This window comes from Capsicum annuum, chromosome 5 (assembly GCF_002878395.1).
Source record: "Capsicum annuum cultivar UCD-10X-F1 chromosome 5, UCD10Xv1.1, whole genome shotgun sequence".
Classification (NCBI taxonomy): domain Eukaryota; kingdom Viridiplantae; phylum Streptophyta; class Magnoliopsida; order Solanales; family Solanaceae; genus Capsicum; species Capsicum annuum.
The window spans coordinates 5653562-5661611 of NC_061115.1; the positions used below are offsets into that span (position 1 = coordinate 5653562).

The window sequence follows — 8050 nt, forward strand, 5'->3', positions numbered from 1 at the left end:
CTCACCATGTGTTTAATTTATCAGTGAACTGCTCCGATGAAAATGAGTGAAAAAATTATATTTTATAGCACAACATTCCTATTAATTGCGATAGAAGAAGCGTCTATTTTTTAGTATCTAGTTACTTCTTTACAAGTTTATAAGAGTGAAGCATTTAGTATCCCCTAAATTATGAATAAATTTGTTATGACACATTTTAAATTTATGAGGGTCCCATTACCTTTCCAAACTCAATTTTAGCGTATTTTTGCCATCCATTTGTGCTGACGTGGCACCTTTCATCAACCTTTTTAACTAACGTGACATCTTTGATGTGAGCCTCATTTTATATAATAAAGATATCACATTAATACAAAAGGGTATTAAAAATACGTTAAAATTGAGTTCAGGAGAATAATAGGACCCCTATAAAATTGAGACATATCGTTGTAACTTTAATCATAATTTGAAGGAGAACTGAATACTTATGTCAATTTATAAAAAAATTATAGGAGTTGAGGATATCCACAATTCAAGATATTTGTACCAAAGCTACAGTAAGATCATTTTCCTTGTATACAAGTTTGGAATCATGCCTTTGATATTTGTACATTGCTTCAATAGTTGAAGTGCTCCCACTTTAGTTTACTTTATTTATTGATACTTTAATTAATGCATGTCCCATGTGAAATTATAAATTAGGTCAAACTCATCGATAATCTCTTAAACTTGACATCATTTTTTACTTTGACACTCTTAAGTGGACGTTGTTCATTTTTGACACCTCAAGTAGTCATAAACTATGTCATTTTGGCACTTTTCGGCATCAGTACTGATGTGTGTGTCTCACTCGCTGCCAGTGTGGATAAAACGACCAATTGATTTGTGTCAAGTCATTTAAATTGCCACATCACTATATACACCTAAAATTATTAATTTTTTTTTAAAAAAAAGACTAAAACACATGACAATTATATCCAATAAATTAATGACACATATTTTTTTGATCAAATAATTACAAAAATGCCCCCAACAATGTCTTCCCCACCCAACCTTCTTAAACTCCATTAATGGAAGTTAAATTTTCTAAAGATGATAAACATACCTCCCCATTCTCTAATGTTGACAGATTTCAGACACAAGTTATAACATGTGTTATTTTCAGACACAAGCATCCCGAAAACATACTTCTCCATTCAAAATTGCTTCACGAATTTAAGAAACAAGAATGATTAAAATCAATAGAAGAAAAAATCAATCAATTTTTATTTCTTAAAAGCAATCATTTTTATTTCTTGATTTCTTGTTCCTTAAAGAGGGAAAATTCTTGATTTAACCATTCTTGTTTCTTAAAGGCAAACATTTTTAATTCTTGATTTCTTGTTTCTTAAAGAAGGAAAATTCTTAATTTAATCATTCTTGTTTTTTGATTTCTTGTTTCTTAAAGAAAGAAGATTCTTGATTTAACTATTCTTTTTTTTCTTGTTAATTCAATCAATCAAGGGAAAATAAGAGAAAATTAGCATAGACATGTGTTAAGAAAAGGAAAAAAAAATGGTGAAAATTAATGGGTTGGAAGAGTGAAGAAGAAAGATGAAAAATTATGAAAATACCCCTTCCTCACGCTCAAAAGCGAGTGTCATATACTCTCTTTGCTGAATCAGCAAAAGGTGTCAAAATGACACAGTTTATGGCTATTTGAGGTGCCAAAAGTGAACAACGTTCACTTGAGGTACCAAAGTAAAAATGGTGCCAAGTTTAGGGGGCTATCGATGAGTTTGACCTATAAATTATTATTGTTTCATCCATTTGATCCCCACACCACACCCTCCATACATCTTTACTTGTACATTATGATTTTGACACACTTAAAAAATAAGTATTTTTTTATTCACTTTTATTTGTCACTATATTTTTTAATTAAATTTTTATTTTTACTTATCATTTTTGACATATAAAAAAAAGATAAAAGAATTTTTTTCTATTTTATCTTTAGCATTGACTGTTTATTCTCCAAATCATTGTCAAGATATAAGTATTACTCTAAACATTAATTAATAGGAGTACTATGATCAAATAATTATATCAATAATTATTTTCTTAATGAATATGTCATGTGAAAAAGTAATAAGTAAAAGCGAATCGAGAGAAATAATGTATAATAGAGATAATTTACTATATTACTCACTGAATATAATAAGTATAATGTATTAAGTAATGAATAATATTTGATAGCAATGATAAGATGAACAGAAAATGGTAAGCTTATCCATTATTTTCAAAAGTGGACAAATATTATTTCTTATTTTTAATATATTGAATAAGTAACAATGGACCAAAGGAATAATAATGGTTTTTCACCAAACATTGAACCCTACTTCCATTATCCTAGTCCTTATTATCACATCACTACCACAACAAGTACTTTACTCTTCACCAATTTTAATTAATTCAACAACTCCACATGAATCTAAACACTCAAATCATATTTTCAACCAATGACAACGTTATTTGAAAAATAAAATTATTTCTATATTAGACTATCATATTAATTTGACTTAGATTGCATATATATGAATTTTGTTTATTAATAATTAAAATTTGGCAGGGGAATATTCTAATTTCAAAATACAAATATAATAATTCATTGTGATTTCACAACTAGAGTTGGGAGGGTGATGTATATGCATCATCTTTACTCCTATCTTGTGAGAATAAAAAGGTTATTTTCAATAAATTTTCGATATAAGTAAATTATATCAAATAGGAATATATAAAGCAAATACAAAGACGTAATCAAAGAGTTTTTTTTTTCCACTCGAGAAACAAATAGAGGATTTTAATTTATTATTTCACCAAAAAAAAAGGGCATCTTCTTTTTTTTTTTCTTTAAAAAAAAGGTATCTTCATGTTTCTATTATCACAAGTGGTCCATAAAAAGTGAAATGTAATCATGTGAACCTTATAAAATATAGCACGCCATCTCATATCTAAAAAAAATATGCTAACCACATGGTCCTCTCAACTCTACTTTAACATATATAAAAAAATAAAAAACCTAGTTAATATTTTTTAAAAAAGAAAAAAGAAAAACATCAAATATAAAGCTAAATTGAACCTTGAGGAAAAAATATCCAAAAGAAAAATATGGCTGAAGATATGAAGAACAACATTGAAGATCTATCAACTAAACCTCCCACTCCAAGTGAAGAACCAACTAAAGGTAACAAGTTGAAAACTATATTTGCTATTAATAGGGTCTATAAATGTTAAAACACTATAATTTCTTGTTCCAATAAAGTTAAACACTAATATAATGTTTCAAGATTTTCATGATTCATATTACCATCGATCGATGAATGTGTGAGATGAATAAAATTTCTTCATTTTAACAAATCAGAAATTTCATGTTTGATCTCAGATTAAAATCATTTTGCCAATATAACATTAGATGCACATTTTTCAATGTTACTTTTGAAAAATAATCATTATCCTAAATCAATTATAATATTCTGGAGTTTCACTTATAGAAGATATTCCAAATTTGTGACTATTTTTCAAATTAGAGAAGTTGAAAAGTAGTTATTTGTGTTAGACAAACAAGATACAAAGCTCTTCTCCCTTAAATTGACCCTCTAGGAAGAAATTTGAACTAATCATACAATTTTGTGCCTCGGGGTCAACATAATTGCAAAAATTGGATCAAATAAACACTTTTCAACCTAGTTTTTAAAAATAATCATTATAATGGAGTTTAATTTTCTTGAGTAAAATTTCAAAACCGTGTCCTAGTGTTTCACTTATAGTAAGTTGAAACCCCAGAACTATGGCTATATTTTAATTACCAAAGTGGTTATTTGTGACTTTTATCCCAAAAAAATAAATAAATCGTGGTAGATAGTTCTTTTCTCTTGGATGAACCTTACAAGGTATAAATTTAAACTAATCAACCTAGTATGTTTTAAATACCAGATAATTAAATAAAATTGTGAAATAATGAAAATTTATACTTCCTTCCTCTATCTCATTTTATATAATACAATTTTCTTTTTAATCTGTTCAAAAAAGAATATCACCTTTACCCTTGATTAATTATAAGTTAATTAGAAACAATTTAAGTATAAGATTTCATTTTTATCCTTAATGAAATGATTTAAAACCACACAAATATCTAAGAATATGTTATACTTCCCCTATCTCAAAATAGGCCAAATATATCAATAGTCCCTCAAACTTGTCCTTAAAATTTATTTAGGCCCCTAAACTAAGACCTGTACCTATTAAACCCCTAAACCCTCCAAATTTGGTTCCAATTGGGCATTTTTTGACTAATCAGCAAAATATATATAGAGAGTGTGTTACACTCGCGTGACGTGGCAAAACTGCCCAATAAAAAAAACACGTGGCAAAAAAAATATATGTAAAATTGCTGATTTTTTAATTTTTCTATTTATATTTAATAATAATTTTTTAATAAAAAAAAAAAGAAAAAAAGCACCCCCACCCCCAATCATCATCTTCTTCACCCCACCCTATCCCCAATCATCTTATTCTTCACCCCACCCCACCTCCTCCGTCGTCTTCCCTCACACACACATTCATCGTCTTCACCCCCACCCCCACCCGTCATCTTCGCACCACCCTTCTCCCGACGTTTCACAGTTCTCTCACACACAAAAACATACATTCACTCACACGCACACATAGTTCACACACATGCATGAGAGCAACAACACAGTCAACATTTTTCGGCGAGATTCGTCGAAAAATCAACTCCAAAATCACACAGGTTCTTGAACAATTTGGGTATCGAACTCATTCTTGAACAACTCCAAAATCAACTCCATATCTTCCACCTTTTTAGATTCTTGAACAATTTGGGTATCCAATTCATTCAATTTGGATAAAATTACATCACTTGAAATTGAAAATACATTGAAATTACGAGTAAAATATACAAGATCACAGTGGCTCAAGAAATTGATTTTTGAAAAGGGAATTAACTTAAAGTTGAAATTGATTAAGAAATCGATCCAATTACTCCTCAAGTTTACTGTTGGTTTTCCAACTGATGAACAAAATTAAGTTTCAGAAAAAAAAGGAAGAAGATGAAGAGGAGGTATGGGGTGTGTGTGTGTCGGAGGAGCAGAGGGGGGGTGGGGTGGGTGGGTATATGGTTGGGTCTTTTTTTTAAGTTTTGTTTTATTAATAATTTTTGGGGACCTCAGTGCCACGTGACACCTTTTTATTCAAAATTTAGTAAAAAAAATACTATTCACGCGCTTTAGGAGAGTAGACAGCACGCGATGTGCCATGTAGGCAAAAACTGCTCAATTGGAAGAAAATTCGGGGGTTTAGGGGTCTGATAGGTAGAAACCTTAGTTTAAGGGTCTAAATGAATTTTCGGGACAACTTTGAGGAGCTATCGATGGGTTTGGCCCTCAAAATAGTTGGCATGCATAGATTTTGCACAATTTTTAAGAAAAAAATTAATTAGGAGTGTGATTTGACTAATATAATCTTATTAATTCTTTAATCTTCATCTATTTACATGTCTCTTAATTCTAGATAATTATTACTACACATACAATTAGAAAAAAGTGGTTAATTATCTTTTTATTTTTTAAACACATCAACTATTTTAAGATAAATATTTTTTAATAAATATGTCAATTATTTTAAGACAGAGAGAGTAATTTTTTTTTTTTCCAGAATCAGAAAATGCACAAGGAGAAGTAGTAGAGAAAGATGAAGCCAAAAAAGCAGAAGATGAGAAGTTGATACATGTAGTTGGAAGAGCAAAAGTGCCTACACCTCCTGGCAAAAGACCTGGTCCTAGCATTGGTTGAAATCTAAGTTGCTCGGACTTTCTAAAAATATTGTTACGTTGGGGTTGGATTTTTTAAAAATATACTATTTTTGAAAAGTCCGACATGCACTCGTTAATATTTTTAAAAAGTTCGAATAACATAGATTGAAATAATATATATATACAACCTTTGGAAATTCCTATATTGTTGTTGGTCATGTGTTGGTGCCTCTTTAATTTCCTTGTGTGTTTGTGTGTATTTGTTGATCTTATTTTTTAGTTTGAGTTTTTTACTTTATCAATAATATGATGGGGGACAATGTGTGATAGTACAACTTGTGTTTTGAGCATGGTGTGATTATCAGTGAGTGGGGATTCAGAATTTAAGTTTATAAGTTTTGAATTTAATATTTATTAGATGTATAACGTTTTCATTTTATTTTGTTTGATCATAATATAAAAAGTAGATTTCTTTTTACTTGTACAATGTAGCATATTCAGAGAAATTTATATCATCTTCTTGTAACGCTGCCGTTATTATTAAATAATTGTACAAGCACTAGTAATCAAATTTCAATTTTTAAAGCATAACTAATATAATTAATTCAATAAAATAAACTCACTGTAAACAATTTACTAACGGAAGCACAACCGATCAATTAATGCGAGTAAAATAAAATAAACAAAAAACAAAGTTTAACTTTCTTAATAAATACTCCCTCCGTCTCAAATTACCCGTCCCAAATTGAGATGACATATTGATTAAGAAAAATACTCCCTCCGTCCTAAATTTTCTAATTTGATTTCTCATTTTACTTGTCTTTTTTCATTGTAGACACGTAATTTTGTCCCTCCCAAAAACCCAATTCATCCATTTTTACCTCGCGTTGTCATACACTCTCACCCACGTGATTATCCCTCCATAAAATGACAAAAATAACAATCCTTAACCAATTTTACCTTGTTTTAATTCTATCCTAACAACCTCTCCAATTAAAAGTGGACACCTCACACCTCACCTCACCATACCCCTACCTCCTTACCCCACTCACGTGTCCCACACATCAACATACAAAAAGGGAACCATCAATAAATACACGGAGGAGGATCATTCACAGGGGGAGAGACCCATATACACACAAAAGTTCTTATTCTTCCAATTCACAGAGCTTCACCTCACCATTCACGATTTCCTCACAGAAAACATTCTCCATCGTCACTCATCCCACGCCCACACCATTGACGCACATCCCAATTCACAGCATACATACTCGCATAAACATTATACACACACAGTGACGAAAAGCAATTCATGCACAGATCGAGAGAGAACAATGAGGAGAAAAACAAAGCAACGTCATCGGAGTTCATTGTTCCGTTGAATAGACTCCGGTGTCGTTCCTTTAACCCCCGTTTCTAACCAAAATTGACCCCTCACGGTTGGTTCCGGCAAATTCCCACCGGAATAACATCGGGACTCTTGTAAATCGTTGAAAACAGCCACGCCCGCAGCCGATCGAGCTCACTGGAGCTCCGACGAAACAAAGTCGCCCCAACCAGTCCCGATTCCAGCGAAGTTCACCGTAAATCTGTTGAAACAGTAGCTGGAGGTACGAAATTGGTATGGGTTTGTCTTTGTTATGCGGTTTTCTAATTTGGGTCGATGAGAAAATAAGAAAAAAAAAGCTATTCGAGTTGGTTTGTTCGTCATTGAGGTTGGGTTCGAGATTTTGGATGCGGTTCTAGTCGGAAGGAGCAATTTCAATTAAAAAGTATTGAGGTCCATTTCTCAACTCATTCTCTATTTTATTTTAGAATTTTGGTTGTTTGTTATGGGTGTGAATAACTTGTTTGTTTAGCATTCTTGAATCTTTGTTGTGTGTATGTGGTTGGTATTGGATTTGATAGTCGATAAATTGGTTTAATCATGTTGAGAATGAGTTTGGGGAATGGGAATCAAAAATTGATAAAAGTGAATATTATGGTATTTTGATTCATTGTTGATGTTGAATGTGATATGTCGTCAAGTGGTTAGGCAAACAATAGGCTTGGGTAGGCAACTTTAGAATTGGTGGATTGTTGGAATGTTTGGAATATTTATTGAATGTGTAAATATTTGTTGAGTGGTTCTTTCTATTTTAACGCATAAAATTGAGAAAAAAATATATTCATTTAGCCAGGGAATGCCCCTAGGTCTTATGCACTTATTCACTGGGGAAGGCTCGTGATTAAGGCCCGAGGCATCGGGTAAAGCATTGGAGA

The 8050-nt window shown here is 31.3% G+C and overlaps 1 long non-coding RNA gene across 1 annotated transcript; it reads left to right on the top strand.

Moving 5' to 3' along the window:
- Positions 1-2951: 2951 nt before the first annotated feature.
- On the top strand, positions 2952-6266 carry LOC107870184. Its single transcript, XR_001674052.2, has 2 exons — positions 2952-3202; positions 5692-6266. It is a non-coding gene; the product is annotated as an uncharacterized LOC107870184 (long non-coding RNA).
- The last annotated feature ends 1784 nt before the right edge of the window (positions 6267-8050 follow it).